Raw genomic sequence first — 27,850 nt, 5'->3', positions numbered from 1 at the left:
TGACAGCTCTGTTTGGTCTCAGCCGCCGTGGGGGTGGTGTGAGCCCCAGAGAAGCAACCTCCTGCACGTCAGTTTGTTTGTTTATATGCAAGCTGCTTCCTAGTGATTACCGTTTAATTCATAAATGCTCAAAAGCCTACCTTTCAATACACTTCAAAAAGCAGCAACAAAGAAAACAATCCAATTTCGAAAATGCGCAGAAGACACAGACAGACATTTTTTCAAAGAAGACATACAGATGGTGGTCAGAAACAAGAAAAGACCCTCCACATCACTCATCATCAGAAAATGCAAATCAAAAGCACAATGAGACATCACACCCATCAGAATGGCCAAAATCAACAACACAAGAAACAGCAGGTGTCGGCGAGGATGCGGAGAAAGGGGACCCACCGTGCACTGTTGGTGGGAATGCAGGCTGGTGCAGCCACTCTGGACAACAGTATGGATGTTTTTCGGGAATTTAAAAATACCTTACAATCTAGCAATTTGACCTCTGGGTATTTAGCCAAATGAAATAAAAGCAGGATATTGAAGCCAATGTTTACACCCCCCATTTCATTGTGGTATTATTACCATAACCAAGATATGGAAGCAGCCCAAGTGCCCATCAACTGATGGATAAGGAAGAGATGGTATATACATATATATATATATATATATATACAGTGGAATATTAGCGATAAGGAAGAAGGAAATCTTACCATTGGAGACAATATGGGAGGACCTTGAGGGCATCCTGCTGAGTGAACTAAGCCAGAGAAACACAAATATTCCAGGATCTCACTCATATGTGGAATCTAAAAACAAAACAAAATAAAACAAAACAGAACTTGTAAAAATGCAGTGAAAGGGTGGTTGCCAGGGGCTGAAGGTGGGGGGATGAGGCAGATGTGGTTTAAGGGAAAAACTTGGAACCAGCAGTGATTAAGTCCTGGGGATCTAGTGCACAGGACAATGAATATAGACAGTGCTGTGTTATAAGCATCGTACCTGCTAAGAGACTAGCCCTAATTGTTGCCACAGCAACAGCCATATTATGATTACAAATGTATCAAAGGGACATGTTGTGCACCTTCAGTTTACACAATGTTACATGTCAAACGTATTTCAACTAAAACATAAATAATAAAATGTAATGCTATTTTTTAAATAGCTTACTTGAAAGCGTCCTGGGAGAAATAACATAGTTCAGTCTGGCCCAGAGGTGGTTCCGTTTTGAGTGACCTGTTTCCAGGGCTCTGTCGGTGGGCGGCTCTGGCCTCCCCCCCGCACCTGCTCCTGCCTCCTGGGGTCTTCGCTGCACCTGCAGCCGGGTGGAGGCACCTGCCCGGCCCCCAGATCAGCAGGAAGACCAGGATTCTGAGCTATAAGGAGAAAACACAGCTGGCTCTCGCTATGTATGTAGAAAAGCAATTTTGAGGGTGAAAAGGGCATAGGGCAGCTTCCAGGGTCATCGGAAGGACTGGAGAAAGATTTTCTAGGAGCGGAGGCAACATCAACGTTGACATCGATGGTCAAAGATCCCTGAATTCTCTCATCCCCCGCCACCCACTAACCCCACCCAAGGTTGTCATTATACAATTGATTCATCACTGCTCCAGATTCGTAATCTTTGGCTCTAATAGTTTTGTCAGCACTATCCAAAAATATCTACCACAATGCCCTGAAGATACTCCCGTCTTCCTCCATAAGCTTTTCTATCCTCTCTTCTTTCTTTGGGATGGAGCAGAGGCTGGGGCTCATGCACTCGCACACGAGATCCAGCAGTCCTAGCACCGCTTACTGAAAAGACTCCCCTTTCTCTGTTGAGACACACTGCATTGATCAAAAATCAGTGGACCGTTCTGGTTTCTGCTCAGACATTTAAAGAGCTTGGAATTCTCACTCCCTCCTCTGCAGCAAGAAAAAGCCAGAAAAAATAACAAGCAAGGATGTTTCTCGAATCCATCCAAGTCCTGGGGTCCTGGGACACACCGCCTTCTTGCAATCGAAGAGACAATCACCTGTTCAACATATGATGTTGGAAAACCGGGTTCAATGTATATAAAGAAAAATAAAACAGATCTCCGACGTTACAACAGAGCCCCGGGTGGGTTCCCAGCGCTGACAGGCTTTCTTCACTCTTGGGGAAGCCCCTGGAGTGGAATACGGGGTCACCTGAGTGCTCCCGGCGAACGTGAAGGGTCTGAGGTGGGTGCGGGCAGCAGGACCAGCCCATCGTGTGTGCTCGCCGTCCTCGGAAGCCAGACCTAGAGCCTAGAGCGAAGACGACAAAGCTCAGGGTAAAGCCTGAAGGTCGTTCTTCTTCCCATCCCTACGGATAACAGAAATGCAATGAGCCAAGGGGAAGGCGGTAATGTAATTTGTGAAAAAATTCTGTATCTTTCCTTTCAAACTTATGAAATGTAATGAATTTTTTTTTTTTCCGTAACAATTTTTTTCCCTCCAACTCTTCGGTGCTATGAATTTTCTGACCAAAATAACTATCTCTTATGTTGGAAATAATGTTAGATGAATTATATCAGTTAATGGAAAAAAAATGCTTCCGTATTTTCCTGTTTCTCCTTAATAGCATGTTAGCAAAATCCAAAGTCATAAGAAGGTGGCTAAGATTAATTAATGTATCCTAAGTGCAAAGGAGATAAAATATTTCTATAATTTTAAAGTTCTGTCAATTTTTAAAGGTTGTAATGAACACATTTAAGTTTAGAGAAAGAAAAATAAGGCAAAACACAGCAAAATATGTAGTAGCCAAATACAGTTGGTTTTTAAAAATAGGAACCCTGAAAAAAAACTGTACTTCGAATGCTGGTTGAGAGTCCTGGGGATGAACAGAGGTGGCCGCACAACGTAGAGGATGAATTTAATGCCAGTGAACCGTGCTCTTGAAAACGGATAAGATGGCAAATTTTGTTATGTTTATTCGACCACAATTAAAAATGACATTAAACAGCTAAAAATGTAAACACTAGTAAGCAAATGAGCATCCTCAGAAAAGAGAGTAAATGGAGTGGGGAAAATAAAGCCCTGTTTTAAGGAGCAGCTCAGGAACCCAGGGGAGAGAGACGTGACCCTTCCTCCTGCGTATTCCGAAGCCCACCGCAAGAGGAAAGAGGCACACAGTCCTCGCGAAGAAGGTGAGAAAGGGCCCATGGGGAGCACCTGCTATGGGACCACGGTGCATCTAGTGAGACGTCCCGTGTGGGCATAGGTGCAGGTGTGGGGCCGGGTACCACGTGCCAGTCGGCTCAGCTGCCATGACAGTGCTACAGACCAGGTTAGAAATCCTTACCATTCTGGAGGCCGGACTCCAAGATCCAGGCACCAGCAGATTTGGCTCCTGGTGAGAGCCCTGCCCTTAGTCTACAGATGGCCCCTTTCCTGCCATGTCCTCGGGGCAGAGAGAGAAGTCACAGGGATGCCAGGGTGCATCCAGGAGAGACGGGAGCTCCAGAGGGGGAGCCCTTGCAGGAGGGAGTTTCTGGGACTTAGAACGTGGTTAAGTGGAGGAGCAAATCCCCCCGGACTGGGTGATTAGATGATTGAACAGTGTGGTCAGAGCCGCTCAAATAGAACAAAGGAGACGGGAGCTTCCAAGCTGACTCAGAGATGGGTGAGGGGCGGCCGCGTGGATGGTGGGCCGCTCCCTCAACAGTTGTGTGAGAGGAAAGTGGACAGAAACAGGGTGGAAACACGGGGGGGGGGGGAGCTTTCAGGGATGCACAGAAGCAGAGCCAATGGGCGGCCGGCCAGTGGGACAGGTGGAAGGGCTGAGGCACCAACTGTGTCCATCAAGGGGGAAGCAGTGAGCGCTCCTCAGAGTCCCAGTGGTGATCCCAGAGCAGGTGTCCCTGAGCTGCCCGGCCAGGCCCTGGGGGAGGCTTGGCCCGGCCCGACGATGCTGGTACTGGACCGTCCTGGGGGAGACCAGAAGAAGGGAGCTGAGGACCCTGCCCCAGGGGTGCCGGCCAGGACCCCGCCCCACATTCCTGGAAAACAGACAAGCACCAGGCCTGGCCCACGGGTTCGGAGCACCTCATCATGTTATTTGGTAAGGAAATACATAATTATATCTGAATTGGAGAGAGGAGACATCGTCAGTTCTTCTCTTCCGGAGTTGTGTTGGTCTTTCTCTTTGGACGCTAGAGGCTGTAAGTGCCCATGAAGGATACACCACCTCCAAGCCTCCGCCCTGCGCCTCGCTGCAAACCAGAAGCTCTAGAATCAACAGGCGGCAAGGGAAAAATAAGGAAACGATGCAATCCTGTTTCCTCCAGGGAGTCTCTCTGGGGTGCAATCTCCACATTCCCCCCTAAGGACATCACAACGGAGTTCACCGTGTCCTGAGAAGGGAGCACGGGGCTTGTGCAAACACACACATGTGCCTTCGGAAAAACACTGTCAGAAAAGTAAAACACATGATCGACCAGAGAGGAACCTGGAAGACGCCGGGGCACCCGGGAAGGGACAGCCCTGCCACGCAGGACACGTCCTCCTGGGACTCCGAGGAGACGGGTGGCCCTCGACCTGTGTGTCCCGCTGTCCGAGGGGCCCCCACGGGCTTGGCCGTTCTTAAACCAGTGAGCACCGTTCAATGATTAGGACTGAGCTGGAGGAAACGCAGTAAGCAAACGCCACCAGGACGCAGAGTGTTCACTCCGTACCCGTCCAGATGTTTCAAAGGTGCAGGCAAGGATGGGAGGTGGGAGCCTCGGGACGGTGCAACGAGCAGCACGGGGGCACTGGGTGGCTGTCGACCTCATGCAAGCGGAAAGGCTCACAAAGAATGAGCCACCCAGCCTTCGAAACCGTACCGTCCTCACAGCAAGACAAAGGCCGATCTCTGCCCGATGCCTGATGTCCAAGGTTGCGCCCCGCGCCGGGTTCTCAGCTGGCTTCTCAGCCACGTTCTCAGCCGGGGCCCCTGGCATTTAGGGTCAGACAGTTCTCCCGCGTGTCTGCCGGGGGCCACCCCCCTCCCAGTGCGGAGCCACTGCCCTAGCAGAGGAAGGACTCTGGACTAGAGCGGGCAGGACGGGGAAGGTAGCAGGAAAGCGAGCGCCAAGGTGGGCGGCAGCAGAAAGAGGTGGCGGAGGCTTCCAGAAGTCAAAACTCCGAAGCTAAGGATGGGGACCCTTGGGACGGACGCCTTCGGTGTGGCAAGCAAGCCCCAGCCGCGTGGTCCGAATGTGGTACCTCTCTGCCTCGCCAAGCCCGACGTCAGCTGGAGGGAGCCGGGCAGACGACAGTGGCTCTTCTGTCTCCCCTCCTTCTGTCCTTGGCAGGACAGCTGCTGCCTCGGGTCCGCATCACGGGGCCAAAGTTCTCTTCCGGTGACACTGACTAAAATGTGGTCATCAGAGAAGTCGGGCGGTACCTCCAGCTGCCAGCAACACCGGGAACATGAACATTTATTCTCCAGCCCAATCTCGCGCTTGACCACCGCGTTCAGAACAGGGATGCAGGCCAAGCCTACCAACCCAGACAGCCCCCACCCAGGTTCGGCCTCAAGCCCGGGACGGAGCGGCTCCGAGCCATGGGGTTTGGTGACCACCGACGCTGGCCCCGCGCTGGCCCCCTCCAGGACCGCAAGGTTGGGAGCCCGTTCTAGGAAGGTGCACTGGAAAAGTTGAGTCCAGGTAAGAGAACATTCGTGGGAGAAATGGAGCTGTTTTCTATATCAGAGGAATGTATTTTGTGTACGGCTGGGGGCAACACTCAAAGTGCATTTTCTGTCCCGCGCACAGTGATGCACTGGGGTCTTTCCTATAACCGTTTGTGTCTGTGTTCGCGGATTCCTCATTCCCATACGGGGAGGGGGCTTTCCATTCTGCTCCCGGGGCACCTTCCTGTCTTGCCTCCTGAGCTGTACCACCTTCTTCTCTTCACTCTTCTTAAATGAGGTTTTTATTTTAACACGATTTTAGATTGACAAGTATATTAGTCAGCCTTTAAAAAGGAAGGACGTTCAGACACAGATCCCAGCAGATGGACCTGGAGGATGTGAGGCTGAGTGTCACAGAAGGACACACCGCGTGACTCCATGTGCACGAGGTCCCCAGAGCAGTCAGATCCACAGACGAGAGAGCAGAGTGGGGGACGGCGGGGGATGGGATGGGGAGCTGGGGTTTCATGGGGACAGAGCTTCCATTCGGGGAGAGGAGAACGTTCCAGATGTGGACGGTGGTGGCCGCAGAACAACATGAGCGTGCTTAATGCCACCGAACCGCACATTTAAAAAGTGGTTAAAATGGTAAATTTCATGCTGTACATATTTTACCATAATAAAAAAATTAGGGGAAAATTGTCCCCCCCCCAAAAAAAATGTCAACTTAGATTTCTATACCCAGTAAAATCCTCCCAGAGCAAGGGTTAACTAAAGATATTTCCGATTAAACACAAAACATGGTGAAGGACTTTCAGAGTTCCCACTTACCCCCTACTCAGGGTCCTACCCCCGTGGGATGCAGTTTTCACAATTAACAAATCAACACTGATGCATATCACTAACTAAAGTCCATACTTTACTGAGTCTTTACCGATGTCCCCTCTCTGCTCCAGGATCCTGTCTTGAGACACCACACTGCAGCTAGATGTCAAGTCTCCTGGGGCTCCTCTGGGCGGTCCTGGATTCTAAGACTTCTTTTGCTTTTGTCGCCCTTGGCAGTTTTGAGGAGGGCTGGTCAGGGACATTTGCGGGATTTCCCTCCTCTGGAATGTCTCTGATGGTCTCCTCATGGCTGGACAGGGGTGTGGACGCTTGGGAGGAAGACCACAGAGATGAAACATCCTTCCCCTCCGGCCATGGAGGGGTGCCGTGACTGGTCACTGTCCACATTGACCCCAGTCATGTCTGTCATGTCCCTTTCCTGATGTCCGTGCTGACCTTGGGAGGAAGTCCCCGGGGCACTGCCCACACTGGGGAGTGGGGAGTTCTGCCCCACCTCCTGGAGAGGACGTACCTACATGGACTATTTGGATTCCTCCCATACAGATTTCCCTCCCCACCCCAACTGATGTATTCAATCACTTATTTATCTATGTCACTATGGGGTGTGAGGGCGATCTGGCTGCGACATCTGTCACCCCATTGATCGCCAGGGTTGATTCGGCTGATCTGGCTGGCTAGGCGGGTGTCCCCTTCCTCCCTCACCGCTCCATGTGCGTCCCTCCCGAAGCTGCGCGCTCGGTTGAAGAGGACGACCTTCCCCGATAGAGGAGGACCGTTCTTCGGTCAAGGGTATACAAGTAGCTGCACTCCCCTGCTAGAACCTCCAAACAAGCTCTCCATGTCACTATGGACTCGTGAGTGTTTATTTCATTCTGTAGGTTCTGAGCCTGTTTGTATTGTTCCTCAAATGTCCATACTCCATAATCACTAAAATCTTCCAACAAGTTCTTTGTTTTCAAAATTGGATTCTCTCTTCTGAGTATATATCTGGGAACTTCGGAAACAACTTGACCAGCGCTGAACCACACGATGGTGGGATGTGCGGCACCTGCCTTGAACTTGCAGAGCTTCCTCGCTTGCGGAAACCTATCCGACTCCCCGTCTTTTCAGATACATTTTGTCTTGAATGGGACGTAAGTGAGGAGACACTTTCTGCCTTGGGAATCCTCAATTTCGGCCGCATTTCAAGCTGAGGCTTCAGGTCTGTGCACCGTGTGACACTTCCTTTGGGAAGAACAGTAAAAACAGGATCATTCTTCTGGACCCCCACCCATCGCCAAGCCTCTCTTCTTTTATGAAAGAACTTGTGGTCTGAAGATTTGCATACATACATGAGCACGGTCCCGTGCTCAGGAAATGTGCACACACACCCCCAGAACTCATGTTCGTGCAGAACCTCGGGATGGGACCTCATTGGAAAATAGGGTCTTGTACATGCTCTTTGTTAAGTTTGGATGAGTCCATACTGCACTGGAATAGCCCTAATCCAGTGACTGATGTCCTCGTAAAAAGAGAAAGCAGAGACACGAGGCAGAGCACGGTGTGGCCCCAAGCCAAGGGAGGACAGGGTGCGCCGGAGATCCCTGAGTGGGATGAGGCAGGAGGGACCTTCTCCAGAGTGTTGGGGGAGCATAGCTCTGCCCACAGCTTGATCTTGGACTCGTGGCCCCGGAGCTGGGAGGGACCCAGTCCTGTTGCTCAGGTCAGCCCAGCTGTGAGAATGTGTGCAGGCAGCCCCAGGAAACAGGCGTGCAGCCCTTCCCTCCTGACCGACACCCTCATTTCCATCAGACTTCTCCTCCCCACAGACCCGGCAGTGCCCCCAAACAATGCCGAATTCACCTTCTTTTTTTTTTTTTAAGATTTCAGTTATTTATTCAAAAGAAAGGGAGTGAGGGGAGGAAGACAGAAGGACAAACAGACTCCCCGCTGAGCAGGGAGCCCGATGCGGGATTGATCATGGACCCCGGGATCATGACCTGAGCCGAAGGCAGACACTTAACCGGCTGAGCCACCCAGGCACCCCTCAAATTCTCCTTCTTAAATGGATATGCGACGTCAGCCCCTCCTTCCAAACCCTTCCAATTATGCACCGACCAACCTTGTCCACGAGGACCCGTGGCCGCTGCATCAGGACGTTGTTGCCCTTCCTGGGCTCTGCCCGATCACTTTATTTCTAGTTCTCTGAACTCACACTTGAGGGCTTGCTGGTTTTATGCGAATTTCCAGTCCGGCACTGGTTTGCTTCGGCTGCCCGGCAACGCACAGTAATAACAGTGTGCTCACCTCTCTGAAGGAGAAACCGCGGAGCTCAAGGTGTCTGCCGACAGGTTCTCGTGGGATCCATGCTTTCTCCCGGCGTCTGATGACACCTGAATGGGAATTTCAGGATGGCAGGGACCTGTGGATATCTTACATTTTACTCTATTTCTGGGATATGACACAATGCCAAGAAGACACATTTTTAAATGAGAAAATAAATGAAAGGTGGACTGGAGCTTACGCCAGTCCGCTCGGGCTGCCTGGTTCACAGACAGAGGGACGTCTTCCTGCTGTGGCGTCACAAGGTAAGAAGGGTAAGGGAGCTCTCTGGGGTCCCTTTTATAAGCCCTGCAGCCTCATTACCAGGATCCATCCTCATGCCCTATACTCCTCCCAAAGGACCCACCTGCTCATGCCATCGCCTCTGAGGATTTGGATTTCAACATGTACATCTGGGGGGACACGAGCACTCAGACCACAGCAGAGACAGCCAGCTCAGCCCTGCAGCCCCTCCTGCCCTGTGTCCACACCTGCAAACACTTCCTTCTCACTGACCCCCACCCCGGCTTCCCCCGCCCTCCCCCAGCCAAGTGGATGCTCTAGATGTGTGCTCATCCCCTCTCTAAATGGCAGTCTTGTTTCGGTGACACTGTCCCCACCCTTCTCTGGCCTCTTCTGCTGGTCTGGCCCCTTGGCTTTCATCCCCATCTCGGAATCTTATCCACAGCCTCTACTCCATAGAACATCTGCTACGTGTCCCCATCCGCCCTGAGCCCTGGTCCCTCGGGAGACATCGTCCTGATCCTGCCAAGCACCCAGCCTTCCCACCAGTCCCTCCTGGCCATGGCCCCATGCAGAGGTCATCTTAGAGTTTCTTCCCCTCAAAGGATGTCTGCCTGTGGTCACTGTGGATGGGGAGAGAGGGGTTCCCCTGGTTCTGACCCGGTCACCAGCTCCTGAGCCTGGCAGCACTGCTGAGCACTCATGGTGGGAGCTGGGCTGACTTCCCATGGACGGGGTCTGGTCTGGCTGCTGCAGGAGTGCCCGAAGGCCATGGAGGAATATGCAGGGGACAGTCACAGGTGGCGATGATCCTAGCCTGAGCAAATCTGCTCCATGAAACCATACTTCCTTTTACACTGAAGGGCACGGCAAACCTGAGTAAATGGGAATATCTTGAATCGAAAGGTGTCTCACGTACACCAGTAACTCTTCCAACATGCAAATACATGTCATTCAGTTTATTCAGAAATCTAAAACCAATCTTTTTTTTTCATTTAATCATTTAATTCTGGAGTTCAACTGAAAAATTCAATGTGCAAAACTACCCAAAAATCTTTGAAAATAAAGAATAATGAAAAGACGTATTACACCAAGCCGGACGTGGGCACCCACCACGAAGTCACCGTGTGTTTGATGCAGGAGTGGGCGTCTTGACCCTGGAGTGTCCAGCAGAGCAGGATCTACAAGGTAAGAATGAAATCTCGGTGCAGAGGATGAGGCAAATAAGTCATACGGGATGGATTATCAAACACACGAATGGCAATATTTAACGATACATGTGATTTCTGCGATCTTGTGCACACTCATGCACGCGTGGGTGTGGACGTGGCCATGATCCCAATCGGTACTTCATAGGATGGACATGCAAACTGCTGGCAAAATACATTAAAGGATGCAGAACTTCCTAACATCACAACTGGATCCCGAGGCATGCCTACTGCACAGAGGCATTACTGGAGAGGAGTGAGCAAAACACAGAAAATGTCATACTCCGGTGGGTAGTATAAATTGGAAAGTAATTTTGCAGTCCAGATTAAATGTACAATTTAGGAACCACGGGGCCAGCTCTCCAGATCTGTGAATCTAGAAATAGCAGCTTGAACACGCAGGTGTAGCGGCTTGAGGATGTTTGCTGCTACACTGTTTGTAACGGCAATTAATAAATGTCTGTGAATACAGGTGTGATACATAAATGCAGGCACTGTCATTGGTCAGATGGTATAATAAGCAGCCACTAAGTCAGTAACTGACCTTTGTAGGCAGAAAAGGTTGCAGGTAATATAGTATCCCATCAAAAAGGTAACTTAAAGAATACAATTTGTTACCATGTTCGAATCAGAACAAAGATGAGAGGGAGAGAGAGATTGGGTGTATCTAGAATATGTGTCACACTAGTAAGAGAAATTCTCTCTGGGGCATAGAACATGCGGTGGGAATGCAGACATGAGCTTCAAGAGCTGCTCTGTGTGATTTCAAGGACCGGCCAATCCTTATTTCTTGCCCCCAGCCTGTAACCCCCACTTCTCTCTCCGCTCAGGCAGGTGTGCGAGGAGGGGGTCCGGGGCAGACTTCCTCCCAGCATGGATTTAAAGACTTTTCTAGGAATTTTTTTTTCAGATGTCGGGATCTGAAGGTACTGATTTTCTCGCACTGACTTGCTTTAAGTCCGGCTGTGTCTAGGCTGTGTTCTGCAGGAGCTCAGAGACCGCTCCATGGATCGATCAATCACCAGAAAGGAAAGCGGGAAGACCAGCGGGCAGGGGGAGGTGGGGGCAGGTGGGGGCAGAACAAAGGAGGAAGAGTGAAGTCCCGAGGCTGTGGAACAGGGTTGGGAGCTGAGCGGATAGAGCCTGGGAGCCTGCTGACGGCAGGATGGCAGGACGACCCCTACTGAGGTAGGGTACCAGGAAGAAGAATGTAAATTACTAAAATTGTCTGAATATTTTGAAATAGTATTTTATTATTTTTAATTATTAAAAATGTTATAGGTGAGAAGAGTGAGGTCCAGGGGCATTAATTGCTTCACTTAGTTTTCTTAAGATTTATTTATTTTAGAGAGAGAGAGAGAGAGAGAGAGAGAGCATGAGTGGGGGGAGGGGCAAAGGGAGAGGAAGAAGCCGACTGCGTACTGAGTGCAGAGCCCAACTCGGGGCTTGATCCCATGACCCTGAGATCACGACCTGAGCCAAAACCACGAATCAGATGCTTAACCGACTGAGCCACCCAGGCGCTCCTTGCTTCACTTTGTTTCACTACGAAATGAGGGCAATTGTCCATCCATCTGTCTGCACTCACGTTGGCCGGGGCATCCCGCCCAGGGCTCTGGTCACACACGGTGCAGGCGGGACCCTCCACCACAGACAAGCCTCCCGTGGGATGAGGTAAGATGACCCTCCAGGACACGAAGCTCCCTTGTCTGTCCGCACGCTGGACACCAGCCTTCTCTAGGCAGCCAATTAAAATGCTCCCTGTAGTCCACCGTTACTAAGTTGGGACGTGGACAGGATTCACACCCGAATCTACTCATGTTTCAGCCTCTCCGACTCTGCCTTTGCTTGTCAACACAGGTTTCTGGATGGGATGACTCTGGGTCCCACGGAAATCACGTAGGGGAAGGAGTAAACATTTTCAGGGTGAAGAGTAGATGCATGCAGTGCACACTTTAATGGGGAAAATTGCTTCCATGTGTTTATCAGCTGCTGTGAACTTTGTCCTGTTCTACAGGATTCCGTGATGCAATGCATAGTCCTGCATGGGGATCCAGGAAGCGATGCCTGGAACTCAAGGTCGTTTCAGCTCAGACTTTGGGTCACAAAGGGGCGTGGATGGCCATGGGCTGGGCGTGGGAGAGTCCACGCTGTCTGGCACTGAGTCCATGTGAACGAGCCATTCAGACAAAGGCCGACGCGAGTCTGACCATCGGGAACACTGGAGAGGACCTGCGGGGTCCTCGGCCACCACGTGCCTGATACAGACGAACAAACTGAAGTTTGTGCATAGAAATGATTTTGCGTGTGAGTAAAAAGGAGCATGCGGTCCACACCTAGAGTCCCAGCTGGAGGTGGAGTCGGGCTGCGGTCTCTGGACTCCATCCAAGGACAGTCCCTGCAGGCTAGGGGGTGGCACCTGCCTCGCCCCCCCGCCCCGGCAGGACCCCCGGCGCTGTCCAGCATGGGCAGCAGACCAGGCCCCCTTAAGCAGGTGTGCACATGAGGTCGGCACGGCCCGTGGGCTCGCTGCCTTGTGTCCAGGAGCCGAGGACATGCCTTCCCCTCGAGGCAAGATGACAACTTGCTCACTCACAGTGGCTTGGAACTGGGTCATATTGCCTTGTTGTCTTTGTTCACTGGGGATGAGATTCCATTCACCCACAGCTTCCAAGGAACGAGGATGTTTTTTTCAAATTTCACTGGGAAAGAACGTTCCTGGCGTGAGGATGATGCTGTTCACATCTGTACCCAGGTCTGGGTAAACACGCTGAGGGCCACTGATGCCCTCTGTGGGGCACACGGGACAGCGCGGGCTCACCACATCACGGGTCCCAGCAGCTGCTAACGTGTGTCCTTGACCACAGTTGTGACCGCTGCTACCGTGTGGGGTGGGCGGCAGCCCCCCGTGAGCTATCTCGCCAGGGAGCAGGCTGGGGGCTCAGATGGGCGTCCTGTGTGCTGTGGGTCCCTGGTCACCAGCCCTGGCTGCTTGCTGGACAGCCATGTCAGGACCGCCATGCTTTCCAGGACCCGCTCACCCCCACCCGGGGGTTACGGCCCCGTCCACTTCGCTCCACACTGAGTGGCTGATCTGGCCTCTCCGTTAGAAGGTGAGGTCACAGATGGAAATCCAAGGAACGGCCCAGCTGTCAGAAGCCATGCAACAGCCGTGAGAGATGTGTCATGGGGGGTCTTCTGCGCTACATCTGGAACTCTCTGAGGCACCCGGCGGAAAGGTGCGGGTGTGGGGGAGCTCCCCGCCCCCGTGGGCAAGGACAGAAGAGATGCGCCACGAGGAAAGACGCGGAGGGACCTCGAGGGGCCGAATCAAGCGGGTGGCATTTATTTGGACGTTTGGTTCACCTCCTATCGGCTTGCACATAATTTCCCCAGCTCTTCCCACGGCAAAGCCCAGAAGCCTCCAGGTGCTGGCAGCCGGGGGCACACCCAGCATCCAGACTCGGGGGAAGGGGTGCATTCCACGTCTGGGGCGTGGAAACGTCAAGCCAAGGCTGACGAACATATCTTGTACGGGAGGCAAGGAAATGCCGGGAGCGTCACAGGCACCGAAGGGGTGCTGGAATGGGCTCCTGCTCCCCAGATTAGCGCCTGGTCGGCAGCAGGAAGCGAGCACCAGCCCACCCTGCGGCTTCACGTCCTTCCCTACGAAGCTGGCTGATACACGCAGAAGAAAGGTACGATTTGAAAACCAGCTCTCAGCCACCAATCTAGCTTCTGGTTGAGGAAAGGATCGTCAGCTTCTGCCAAAACCAGTGAAGGCAACGTTCTGCAGAAATGGGTTATTTACAGTTCCTCCAAGAAGTGCTTCCCAGGCGGCTTCTCCATCGTAAAGGAAGATGGGAAGCTTCCCCCCAGTGGACGATTCACAGGGAGCACCTTAGTCAACTGACAAACCTGGTATCTCTGACAACCATCCGCACAAAGTTCCCGCGCCTCCCGACGTGACGCCAAGGGAAGCAGGGCTGGAGTGTTCTCGCCGAAAACCTTCAGCCTGATGGACTCGGGGGGGTGGGCTCGCAGCCACCTGCTGACGCACTCCGTAGAAGAGCCCTCCTGGCCCCGCAAGACACAGAGGGCCGCTCTGGAGTAAAGGACAGCCCAAGAGCCACAGGAACAAAGGGATTTGATTGCAATCAGACAATTGGGAACAGTGAATTCTGATGAGAACTGTATAAATATTTTTTGTATTGGCCTTGAGACTTTTCTGAAAATTTAAATTTAAAGGACGAGTGCTTCCTCACAGAGGGTTCCAGAACAGGGAAACCTGATCTTGCTGAGTGCCATCCTTGTAGGATGTCAGTCTGCCACCGAGAACCCTTCCTCCTCCCGGACAGGACCCATCTTCCCAGGAATCCTATCACAGAGCAATGTTCTCTCCAGCGAGGACGATGTTCCCCCCCCTAAGCAGAAGTTCATTCACACGATCTGGAACAGGACAGATGTCTGACATTTCTATGATCCGGGGACATCCATGCTGCCCTCGGCATAGAGAAGATAGTCCTGGAACGGCGGGTCAGAGGGAACTGGAAAAGGGTTGAATCCACAGCATGCAGCCAGCCAGGGAGGGAAGTCCCCTGAGTCCCCTGCCATGTACCCACCAGGTGCCAGCTTGCGTGCCCCCTTCCCGCGACCCTCGGTCCAGCATAAACATTACACCCGTGGTCTCCCGCCACTGGCATTGTGGCCAGGAAGCCTCAATCCACACATTCTTCCCCCTCCATCCCGGCTCCACACTTCCTGACCCTTCCCATTCCTGAAACCTCTCATTTCCCTCAGCCAAAGTCCTCTCCCCTCTGACCACTGGTCATCCTCATCTGGGTTGACCCCTTCACACTTTGTGGGATAGAGAGTTCCTGGCCCTCATTGCTCCTGGAGACCAAGGGCGCCGGGGGGCTCGAGCCTTCCTTCTCCACCAGCCCCAGCACCTCACAGTGTGGGGAAGTCACCTGTCAACAGGTTTAAATATATGGAGTGATAGACGTCCCATTATCTTGGTGGGTCCTCAATGCTTCTAGGACGTGACAAAATGGTGTGGTTTTGGGGAAGAGTGTCCCTTACTGTATCTCCTCAAATACGTTAGACAAGATGGTGTAGACCGTTGAGAAAGTCATCAGCTGGTTTCCTACCACACGCCACCCTGCAGAAGATAAGCTCATAAACCAGTACCTGCTTTCTTAGAAGCCAACTGAATGTTTTATCTTTCCTGATGTTTCTTAAGGACTACGACTCAGGGACTCATGTATTCCATGAAATACACGTGAAAATGTGTATGGCCAACGCCAGAGGACCACTTGGCAAGTGAGGGGATCTGCGCTCAGTGCGGGGCTTCCTCTGGGAGGCACTTCCTGCCATAACACATGCCACTAGGGGCCAGTGTTGGGCTGTCGAAATGACCCTCGGACCGCACAGGTGGTCCCCACGTGGATCTGTTTAGCGTCCTTGAAATAGATGTCTTTAAGAAGAATGCCAAGTGACCAAATCCAGCTGGCAAATGAACGGTTATAACTTGTGTTTTTATATTTCGACATCATCACGTTAAACACTGAGGTGAACAAGAGATGGACTGGAAGAAATACAGGTGCTTATTAGGCAGTGTTAAACTTGAGAGGCAAACAGGCAAAGGACCATTTCTGTTGAAATAGTGCTGAGATTACAAACCACGGGTTAGTCCTTGCTCACTGAGCAAATGCAAATGAGCTGAAAGTCAGCATCCAATTTAAACTCTGTTTTTATGAGGAGCTTTATCTCTCATGAATACGTGCAGATTTCCCTTTGATCTCTGCAATAAAACTGTCCGAGTCACTTGTTTCAACATAGCTTGCACCAGATTAACCACGTTAAAAACACCACGTCTAAAAATAATCAATGACAGCCAGGCTGCGGCCAAACTCACTTGTGTTTCTTGTACCTTCCTTTGTCTGTCTCGGTCCTTGCCTCACGATCAGCACAGAAGACCACGCAGGTCTTCCTCGTCACGGGGGGCAGGGGCACAACTCCCTGCCCGTGTGGCCACAGCCTCCGGGAAACATGGCAAAGTGAACACACAGCTTGTGTGCGCGGGAGAAGCCATCCTGGCGATGGTGTGGCCTCCGGACACAGCAGCACCAAAATACACGCCTTCTGAAGGATAAAAGTAGCAGCCGGACATCACGAGCTGAAACGTTCGCTGTTGGAGACAGTTGCTCACGGCACAGCATCTCCAGAAGTGGAGAGAGGACGCCCGCTCCTTTGATCGACGTTCGCCGCGGCACGTCTGACATCGTCAGGCCGCGTGGCACGTTAGCTCCTGCCGTTCAAGCCCCTCTGCGGAAAGTCGCACCGAAGCAGGATTTCTCCCGGCCGAGGGGGCCCAGGTGAGCAGACTGCGTGCACAGCGCACCTTGCTCTGCTCTTTTAATGAAGCCGGAGAACTCCCAGGGCAGCGGGGGGGGGGGGTCCTGCAGCGGGGCAGTCTGTCCTGGGCTTGAGGAACTTCACCGACCCGGGAGCATTCTCCTTTCTGTCCCCCTGAATATCGCCTCCGCCGTCTCTGGAGTCTGATACGATTTATGTGGCACTTACTCATTTTCTCCTTCATTTTGTCTTCCCTTAATATACATTAATAGATACTTGAGTATATTTTCAATACATTTGTCTATATTCCAAAAGTAATTATGAACCCCCCAAAATGTATAAAATATCAGTAATCTATCTGAGTGTGGGCTGTAAATAAAACCAATAATCACACCAATAAAGCCAATAAAAGCAATACTACTAACAAGTAGAAAGGAGGCGCCCTCCAGTCCTGCGGCACCACACGCATCCTTGGGTTGTCTCATTATTTGTGGGTTTGGTGGCTGCATGCGGCAGGGAACGGTGGACAGGAAGGGAGCCCTGTCGTCTTGTGCGGGCCCCCAGCAGCCTGCAACACATTTGTAAGTGAGCAGACTGGACAATTTCCTCCAGAAATATAACTTCAAAAACTCGCTGGAGGTGACACGGAAAACCTACAGGGACCAACAATCGTGCAACCAATTGAAACGACACTGAAGACAATCACAGTGAACACCAACAGCAGTTGTCCGATGGAGTGAGTCGTATAAAAAATGCAAGGACGTAAAATCCTAAACATACACAGGCCTTTTCCAAAAACAAAAAAAAAAAATAAAAAAATTCCCAAAAGAAATTTAAGAAGGTAGTACAATTACGATATAAATCCAGAGTCGAGCGTTTGGAGGACCGCATTGTTTGCGGGCACGGACGGCCGTGCCCTGAGAGTTTCAGTGGAACCAAGCCAACTGTGACACACAAAGATGGTGTCCCCACTGAGTTCCTCCCAGGCAGGCCAGGCGACTTCTAAATCAGACCTTCCATTCTTGGGATTCACCACTTTCGAGATTAAAGAGAAAAAAACACATGATTTCTTACAGTTTATGCAAAAAAGCATTTGATACATAAAAGTTAGGAATTAGTTGAATAAGATATTACTCCGGCTACTAAGGTTTTTCAACATGAAAGTCTTCTGCCTCCCAAAGATGGTGCTGAACCACATGCACATTTTCAAAGGATAGAGCCACTCTTCAAGCCTTCACCCGAAAGGGTAAAAACTGGGTACACAGCGCAGTGTAGACACAGATCCGTGCGCCTGTCCAGAGAAAGCCCGAACGTGGCCAGGCAGTAGCAACCCCCACCACGAAACCCCAGCCCTGGTGATCACTGGGGCCACGGCAGGGGGGAGTGATGCTGTTTCGTGAACACTGGACAAGAGAAAGCATAGGTGCGAATGTGGAGTGCGGGCAGCCTTTCTGTAAACTGAGGAGGCATTTGTCAGTGCTGAGAAAACGAGGAAGTGTCGCTGCCACGAAGCCCCACAAACCACCCTCCACCTGAGTCTCCCGGAAAGACGTAAGGACATGGGCTCCAGGGTGTCCATGGCCACAAACGGAACAGCTCCAAAGCAGTGGCTGCAGGAGGTGGCCTGAACACACTGGTGTTTCTTCATTCCATGGGATGTGCTGAGAACGGATGCCTTAGAAATGCATGTGTCGATATGAAAAAGTATGAAAAATAGAAGAAAAAATAAACGAGGGAGGAAAAGAAGCATAGGATAACCGGAAGGAAGCTCTTGGCAGGGGTGGGGCTGTAGAGGCAGGTGTGAGGACCGTGCCAACAGCTAGTCTACACACACGTGGCAACGCGGACCCTCACGGGTTCACGCACGTGCAAACCTCCAGGCCGCGGTTCCTTCGAGAGGGAAGACAGGAGAAGCGGACATTGAAGGCCATGCAGCGCGATGTCGTGGGCATGTTTTATTGTGTTAGCCGCGAGGGCGAGTAACGATGCTTATTGTGTGAGGCTTCCTATGTGTGCACACTTGAGATATTTCATAATTTAAAGTCTGCAGCTGACATTCAGTCCCCTATAGCCCTGCTCCCTAGAGCTCCCTGCATGGCTTCTAGAGCCTTCCGGGCACCTGCATGCTGGGGGTCTCTCCAGCCACCGCATACTCTCCCCACCCCATCCCACCTCTATCTCTACGTCTGTCTACGTCTGTTTTTCTGCCTCCAGCCCTTTCTCCACCTTTGTATCTACTTTAAAAAAAAAAACATGGTATCAGAGATACAAACACAAGCAGATACCTGCTTTTAAAAACATGGATCATTTTGGGGTGCCTGGGGTCTCAGTCGGTAAAGCATCTGCCCTCAGCACAGGTCATGAGCCCAGGCTCCTGGGATCGAGTCCTGCATCGGGCTCCCTGCTCAGCGGGGAGTCTGCTTCTCCCTCTGCCCCCGCCCCTCCCCCCATTTGTGCTCTCTCTCTCACTAGCTCTCAAATAAATAAAAACAATTGATCATTTTATAATGTGATAGAGGTTCTAATTATCACTATAGTGGCAATCATATGACCATATATAGATGTATCCATTTAAAAGGTTGTACACCTTCAATCTACACAATGTTACACATCACATGTATTTCAACAAAGAAGCAAAATGTATATTCCCTGCGGCTGTGGTCACGTCATCACCAGGTCAGCATGCCTCATTCCTCCTGGCATTGATGTCGGTGTCCGTGGTGTCTGTCGGTGTCCTCGGAGTGCACACGTCATGATGACTTTCCCTAACACATATCATCAGCTCATCACTAGCCTTTTCTATTCCAAAAAGAACTTCCCAATTCCATGCACTCGTGCATGGAATTTACAAGATAAATTGAAAGGAGTGGGATTGCTGTGTCGAACAGGTTTTAAATTTTCGTTGAAAATAACACAAAGTGTTATAAAACTTCTTAGATGTCACTGATGTGAGATAAAATGTGTCATTACACTGTTATTTGAATTCCACTCCTTTTTTTTTAGTGTAAACATGTTTTCACATAAATTTTATTCTGTTATAAAACTCACCCATGAGGGGCGCCTGGGTGGCTCAGTCGTTAAGCATCTGCCTTCGGCTCAGGTCATGATCCTCGGGTCCTGGGATCAAGCCCCATGTCGAGCCCCATGTCGAGCCCCATGTCGGGTTCCCTGCTCGGTGGGGAGCCTGCTTCTCCCTCTCCCACTCCCCCTGCTTGTGTTCCCTCTCTCGCTGTGTCTCTCTCTGTCAAATAAATAAATAAAATCTTTAAAAAATAAATAAATAAAATAAAATAAAATTCACCCATGAGCCTGTCTGGCCTCGTGCATATTGGGAATAGATCTGAAAGGTTTCCATGTTTCCCATCACTAGGGCTCCGTTCCCACCTCACGTCTGTCTGCGGGGGTCATTTTGAGCACTAATGACAGTTCCCTAAATCCCGCAGGCTGTTCCTGTCTGTGTGCACACGGCAGGGCACACAGTCATTGAATGACCCTGGAGACAGTTTCGGTTCTCCACTTGTCCGATTTCGTGTGCTTGGTGAGTCTCTTTTTTTCTTAATTTAGCTGCAGCCTCGCTACGTTAATGCTGTTGTCCCTACTGGCCTGTGTTCTCTCCCCCCAGGACAGTGTGCGTCCCCGGGGAAGCCTTCACGTCCCACCACCTCCACAGTGCCTGGGAGGAGCACTGCTCAGCGAGCCTCCGAGGGGCCCAGGCAGCCACGAGGTTTTACATTCAACTTGGCACCAGATTCCTCGTTGAAGACAAATACTTTCAGTTAAGAATGGGGAAAAGATGAACACCAGCCTCCGTGTGCATCTCTATAATAAGGACATTTAGGCTACGTGAAGATATGATTCATAGCTCAACACCCCAAAACGTCATTGGTCCTAACATCTGACTCTTGTCCTCTCATCACTGATAGACTGAGGTCCAAATCCTTTTACCCCACTAACTACCTGGGTGACCACAAACACATTCCTCCACGTTCCTGAGCCTTATTTCCCCATTCCTGAAATGCAAAAATTATGCACCTTTGAGGAAGGTGGATTATTTGAAAGACGGAGCGTGTGGTCTGCACGCTCTGTACTCAGCGTGCGTATCCGTTACGACGATGATCGATTGGAACCCATAATGCCTTGCTACCAGAGTGAGCCTCACACACAGCAGCCAAGCTTGGTGCTTCTCTCTGAACCAGAGACTGTCGACAATATCACCACACGGGTCCTGTGGCTCAGGGACCCTAGCTGGGTCCTCTGCACAGGGTTGAACCATGCACTGAAACAGTCTGCGGTTTTCCTTATTTTTTTTTAAAGATTTTATTTATTTGAGAGAGAGAGAATGAGAGAGAGCACATGAGAGGGGGGAGGGTCAGAGGGAGAAGCAGACTCCCTGCCAAGCAGGGAGCCCGATGCGGGACTCGATCCCGGGACTCCAGGATCATGACCTGAGCTGAAGGCAGTCGCTTAAACAACTGAGCCACCCAGGCGCCCGGTTTTCCTTATTTTAACCCGGAAAGCCTTGGGGATGGTTTTCCCAGGACAGTTCTACTCATAACATTGAAAGTCCTGCACCTCCGAAAAGCAGTCCCCGGGACACACCCGAGGTCCCCGGTCTGTTAACAGATGTAGGCGCAGCTGAAGTCATCCAAAAGCTCCACGCGGGAGGGACCCGCCTCCGAGCTCACAGGTCGTTGGCAAGACCCACTGCCATGCCGGCCCCTGACCAGACTCTCCGTTCTCGGCACGCAGGTCCCTCCAGCAGGGCAGCGTGCCTCATCAGAGCGGGAAAACCTAGAAGGTGCTGGGAGACCCTGTGGGCAGAGTCTTCTAGAACCTGATCATGAAGCAGCAAGCGCACTCGGGGGAGGCCATTACCCACCCATACAGATCCCACAGCGGGTGATCGCTGGGGTTCCCCTGGGAAGTGTGCCTAAAACACCCACCTCCAGGGGCCTCTTTCCAGAGCTACGGTGAGATCCCAACACTTCCAGGAGACTCTTAAGGGAGTTTTGTTGTTGTTGACTTTTTAATTGGATTCTTCACAGATACCTGGAATGCCCCTTATTTCCCACAGGTGACTGAAACCGTGTATTTCTAAATAATCCAATCCACCCTCATCTCCCGTTTATAAATATCCCTGACCGTCATGCCTTCGTAATCCCCGTAATCCTCGTAATCAATTATTCAAGTCTCCTTCTCTCACGGCATTGTGAGCATTAATTTGGTATCTGTCCTAGGTGGTAATTAACTGTTGAAGCATTTTTCTCCTCCTCTAGACCATCAAGCCCCAAAGGAAAGATTTTTTTAACTTGCACAACTTCTTCCACATCCCGCCTATTCCGTAAACACTCCCTGCAAACATCAGAAGTAACGACCATGGAGACCATTCAACCCCACGATGCAGTTTCAAGAGAAGGGATGGTAGGGCCGGGGCATCTCCCCAGAGGGGGTCGCATGTGCCAGGGCATGAATAATGGAGGGGAACTCCTCGGAAGCCGGGGTGACATCAGGGGTGTGATTTCACGCTGACTCACCCCCCGGGTTTTCACGCCCTGTTGTTTCACCGGCTCTCCCCAGAGCTGCTAACCCTTCCGGGGTGACGGTGAGTAATGCGTCCGCGTACTCAGCCCGAGTACGTGGCTGCACCCGTCCCCAGTCGATATTTATCTGTCAACGCACACATTACCCACGGCTCTGTTGGGGCCTGCAGAGGGCTCGCGGAAACACGGACGAGGCTGAGGGCATCTCGCTCCCACTCGGGGTATTTACTTATAAGCACTTAGCACAAGGAATAGCCCCTTCTGCACACATTTCACAGACCCCTGGACTGACAGGGAGCCCAAAGTCAACCGGACCAGTGAAGCTCAGAGAGTCCCTCTTGTGCGTTTTTTTATTTGTCCTCTGCTTCAGAGATGGTTCGATCGAAGCCATTTGGGGAAATTCGAGACAAACTCATAAACACAACGATATATCTTTCTGTTCCTGCCAGGTTAATCAGAGCTCGACATTGCCAGATGCACCAAAAGCGGCATTTCTCGTGTCTGCAATGCCCGTGCTCATAGGGAGACCGAGAGAAAGGTCTGAGCTGGTGCTGGAGGCAGAGAAGGTCCACACTGCCTGTCGCAGGGGACGGCGGGCTGACGTCTGTCCAAGCCCAAGCGTGCGGACACTCTGAATTTGAGTCACCCTTTATGCCACAGACACACGTAAGATAAGATTGTGTATAAGGGTAATTATCCTATTAATTGGTTGATTTAGCATCGTGTTATATAAACACTTGATATAAGTCTAAGCAGCTGCTGAGAAAGAATGAGAATCGTTGATATGAACTGAAATGTCTCCAGTGAAATATATTCCTGAATGAGAGAGGCCAGTGGAGAATCTCCACCTGTCAAATGGCCGTCCCTGTTGGTGTGCATAATGGATAATAGAGATGTAGACCATCCGAGGAAATACTGACACGCAGCAGCGGTGTTTCCAAAATGGTCTAAAGAAAGAGAGTGAACCCTACACCTCTGTCTACACCACATGGCTCTACCAATGAAACCCCTATAAAATCCCAAAAGGATGGGGGTCGGAGAGCTCCCGGTTTGGTGAGCAGATGGGCCATGTGTGTGTGTGGGGGGGGGCATGGGAGCCCCGCGCCCCCTCCCCAGACCCTGCCCCGGGCAGCTCTTGTGTCTGTTCCTGAGTTAACCCTTTATAACAAACCGGTGATCTAGGGAGTAAAGTCTCCCTTAGTTCTGTGAGCTGGCCCAGTGGCTTCATCAAACCCAGGGAAGGGTCGTGGGGACCTCTGGTCTGTGGCTGGTGGGTCAGAACCCAGGTGACAGCCTGCACGTGGGGCTGGCGTGGGGGAGGGCGGTGCTGGGGGACCGACCCTCGACCCTCGGCCTGTGGGTCTGTGTCTCCAGGTAGATGGTGTCGGGGTCAAGGCGGACTGTGGGGGCCCACTGGGTGTTGGAGGGCTGCGTGGTGGGGTGGGGAGCCCCTCCCTGGATGCACTTCATGGCCCACAGCTCTACAATTTCCACAAATGTGCAGATTCCTGTGCTCACCCCATCGTACTACACAGGACAGCTCATCCCCTTCAAATCTGCCTTTGGGATTGTCCTCTCTCCCCAAAACTCTGGCAACCATTCATCTGGGTTTTTTTGTCCCTCTGTCCTTCCCCCCGCCCCAGAATGTTATATAAGTGGAATCATAGAAACTAGCCTCTTGGGTCCGGATTCTTTGGCTTAGAATTGAGAACCACCATGCTATTGTGTGAATTAGTAGGCATTCCTTCTTATTGCTGAGTGTGGATGCACCACACTTGTTTATTCAGCCTTTACTGGAGAATATCTGGATTGTCCACTGGTTTGGGTGATGATGAATAAATCTGCTAGAAACGATTATGCACTGGCTTTGTGTGTGAGTATTTCTCTCTTCAAAAGCTCCATGTGTCCAAGGTCAAGAGACGGCTCAACGAGATGGCTGCACCAACATGACTTCCCCGCATTTGGCATCGTCATGTTCTAAAAGTTTTTTCAGCTCTCCTCATAGGTACATGCAGTATGATCAAATTATGGTTTGTTTTTTTCCTGATGATTAACAATGTCGGGATTCTTTTCATGTGCTTTCCTCTCTCTCTAGAGCCTCTTGGATGAGCATGCGTTCATGTATTTTGCCCATCTTTATTGATTTTTGTTTGTTTTGCTATGGTTGAGCATTACACGTTCTGTATTTTCCCAGAAACATGCCATTTTTCAGATGTGTGAAATTATCAACTTTTTTTCCCACGGATCTTACTTCCGATGTTGTATTTAAAAACCGACCACCAAATCCAAGGTCCTACAGACTTTCTCCTGTTTCTTGGAGGCGTTCTGTAACTTCATGCTTGATGTGCAGGTCGGTAGTGAATTCTGACTTACTGTTGTGTAGGAGGCAAGGCTCAGTTTTTCCAGCATTTGGATGCCTGGTTTTCCCAGCAGCACTGCTTGCAAAGACTAAGGTCCTCCCTCGAGTAGCGTTTGCTGAAACATGAGTGGGCCGTCCTGCTATGGGTTCTGTGTGTGTACCATGACCCCCCCACATACCCAAGAGTGCATCCCTCCCTTTGCAAAGATGCAGCCCTGTGGGCATCTTGGACGGCATGTGAGGCCTGCAGAGGAACACTCTTCCGGAACTGCTTTGCCTAAGGAGCCCCTCCACCTTCCCATCTAAATTTGAGAACCAACTTGTCAACCTACACAGAAAACCTTCCTGGGATTTTCATCTGGAGTACACTAAGTCCGTAGATCTGACCAGGAGAAAATGACATCCTCTTATTTTTGAGTCTTCCAATCAAAGAATACAATATAGGTTTCCATTTATTTCGATTTTTAAAAAATTCCTTTCATCCGTGTTTTGGTTTCTTATAGTTTCATTTTTCACTTATTGCATTTTTTTTAATTTCTCATGAGCCTTCCTCTTTAACTCATGGGTAATGTGAGAGCGTATCAACCACTTTCAAAATCATCAGTGTCTTGCAGATATCATTTGGTTACTGATTTGTTCCCAATTCCAGCGTAATTCTGTTGTGGTCTGAGCACATAGCCTGTATGGGTTTCGTGCTTTTGTTGAGGTGTGCCTTGCGGTCCCTAATGTGACCCCGTGCACACTCGGGGGAGGAGGGTCTCTGCCTTCAGTTGGAGGGAGCCTCGGATGACACCGCTCCAGGAACGGACACCCTGGACGACGTTCCCCTCCTGCTGTATCACCGTGGAGAGCACGGTCACAGTCCTGGACACGCGCGCTCCTCTGTTTCTCCCTTCAGGTTCATCTGCTCGGTCTCACCTGCTCTGAAGCTCCGAGGTGAAGAACATACAGGTTTAGGGTCATTGTTTTCTCTGAAGGTTCCAGATTGGAGCCTGGCTCTGTCCTTGCAGACCATGCTTCTCTGTGTGTTTCTGAATGCTTGTAATATTTTGTTGAAAGCGGTATATTTTGTATGGGACAACAGGTAATGAAATCAATGTTTCTGATGCTTGGATGTGCTTCGACCACATTTTTTCTTCTTCTGGGCTTCTGGTGGGGGCTTCCTGTTCACGTCTTCAAGAGCGGGGCCTCCCCCGTGTGTCCACGAGAGAGATGTCCCTGGCGGCACCCTGCTTCATCCCACTGCTGGGTGAGCTGGGGGGACGTGGGTCTGCAGTCCCACGAAGTCTCAGTGTCGGCGGGTGTCTAGAAGCTGAGCCTCCTGGCATGGCATTCACCAACGTTCCCGAGTCCCATCCAGGTGTAACGTGGGGCCAGCGGATCCTGGGACTTCCCAGGGTAGAGCTGGTTTCTCTTGTCTTCCTCCAAGTGAATGGATTTCCGAAGTGCCCACAGGCCCAGGCTTGCTGCCTTCCCATGGTCCTCAGAGGACGTAGGAGTGATGGGTCTTTGGGGAGACATGGCTACTGAGCATGCCAGGGAGGCTTCTTGGGATTCCCCTGGTGTCCCATCTTTTGGGGTCTTTGAAGTAAAAGCATGCAAGTGGGGTGAAGGCAGGAACCCCTATGTCTGAAATCCTCAGGGTCTCAACCACCAGGCTAGCCCACACTGCGACTTGAGAGGTTCGTTCAAAATTTCTAGTTCAGGCTTCTTCCCGTCTTAGTGGCATCGGGTGCACCTGCTCAGGGAGCGATGCTCAGGCTCTGGTCTCTTATTGGCTGTTTGCGCTATGACCTCAGTTCTTTCCCGGGTCCAAGAAAAGTCTGTACTCGGCACATTATCCAGGTTTGTCCTTGTGGTAGGAGTAGGAGTGTTTCTCCAGCACCCCTGTCCAGCAAGACCACCCCCTCCATCACCCGTGAGATGCTCAGTAGAGAGGTGATGCCGCCGTCCCTCCCAGTGTGTCACTTTCTGAAGATCCCACGAGACGTGCTCATGGTGAACACGGTGTGGTAGAAACAGCATTGAACTTAGGATCAAGTTCGTTTCCGCCATCTTCCAGATTTGTGGCATTAGACATTCTGCTATGGTTCTTCAGGTCTCCACCGCATCCCCAGGGAGAGACCTGCAGTCCCTGCCTTGTGCAGAGAAATTTCACACAGCCCCTGACACTCCTCATTCACTCAGTTCCCTGCTGCCCTGCTGTGTAGACAGAAGGGGTGGGGATGCCCGGGTTCACCTAGTAGGGAAAGGAGGCCACCTGCAGCCAGGATCGTGCTCAAGGTCGTCTAGCTGCACAGGGCGTCACGGCTCAGCACTCACTTCCCTCGCAAAGAAACACTGAAAATCAGACTCCATACTTTTGTAGCTGCGTCGTCCCCCGGAATGCAAGACCTCCTCTAACTTTGACTCAGGAGGCGTGGGGGAGCAGGACTCGAACCATCAGGTCCGCCAAGTGGGGGCTGAGCTGACACCGCCCGTTGTGGAGGCTGGTGGCTCCCCCTTCACCATTTTTCCCACACTCACACTCACTTTTCCGGAATCCACAGCCCGCGGCACGTTTCCTCATTGTGGTTATAACTAGGGATGAATTCGTCTCTAACTCAATTTGTATTTCGTGGGAAAAAAACAGCGTACGACGGTTTTCAAATATAAAAATAGGGAGCAAAATTCCGTGGATATTTTCCGTGGATATCCAAGCATAATTGACTTGGAGTCAAATTAAGGTAAAACTAAGGGAATTAAGTCAAATTAAGCAAAGCTGTGCTAATGAAATTTCAAAAAAATCCTCACGCTCCTTGAGAGACAAGGACTGAGCAGCTGTTAGTCTCCATGTCCCCTGGGTGGGTAAGAAGGAGGGTCCGAGCCCCTCGCCTCTGCCCCCCGATCTCGGGCCACGTCTGGGCCACATGGCTTCCTGCCACGGGCCGGGTCGACCAGCTCTGCCCTCGGAAAGGCTTCAAGGGGAAGTAGTGAAGGCTCAGGAAGCTCAGGGATCTTGTCACCGCAGCGCGGTGGGCCAGCTGAACAGACACGTAGCAGACGGTTTTCTTTCTGAGGACACGGTATGTGCCTGTGCATCTCTGTAGACCCCCAGCCAGCTTGGCACCCTTGTTCTTCTAGCACCCAGAGCACGTGTGGGTACGTCTCAGCAGAATCAGCAGCACCCACACCAGCCAGCTCGTGATCACACGTGTGTAGAAGCAGGGTTTTCTTCACGCTAACATAGCTTATCTTCGCTTTAGAAATGTTTAAGAATACAGGTAAGCAACAAGATGAAACAAAATGACTCAGACGGGCCATATATATATATTAAAACCCATCGTTTTAGCAATTTAGCTTGAATCTATTCTTGGGCTTAATTATCATATTCTGTGATATGGTGTGT

This window comes from Mirounga leonina, unplaced genomic scaffold, assembly GCF_011800145.1.
Source record: "Mirounga leonina isolate KUSES-001 unplaced genomic scaffold, KU_Mleo_1.0 Mir_199, whole genome shotgun sequence".
Classification (NCBI taxonomy): Eukaryota; Metazoa; Chordata; class Mammalia; order Carnivora; family Phocidae; genus Mirounga; species Mirounga leonina.
The sequence above is the reverse complement of the archived record's forward strand: the minus strand, read 5'-3'. Positions refer to the sequence as shown.